Source organism: Penaeus monodon, chromosome 29 (assembly GCF_015228065.2).
Source record: "Penaeus monodon isolate SGIC_2016 chromosome 29, NSTDA_Pmon_1, whole genome shotgun sequence".
Taxonomy (NCBI): domain Eukaryota; kingdom Metazoa; phylum Arthropoda; class Malacostraca; order Decapoda; family Penaeidae; genus Penaeus; species Penaeus monodon.
The window spans coordinates 31,377,031-31,377,265 of NC_051414.1; positions in this window are offsets into that span (position 1 = coordinate 31,377,031).

Genomic DNA, 235 nt, shown 5'->3' on the forward strand with positions numbered 1-235 from the left:
TGTACTTTTTTTTATCATGGTTTCAACGTAAATATGTTTTTTGTTCCACTTCCTTTTCTTCTTATTATCATTATTATTCCACTTCTCCCAGCGCGCCTTCTCTTCCTTATTCTTCTTATTATTTTTACTTCCTCCTCCTTTTCTTTCTACGTCTACTCTACTTATCAGCATTATGCTTTTTACCTTTTATTTCTTCTTCGACACTTTCGTCTGATGTTTCATCCAATTCCTCTGC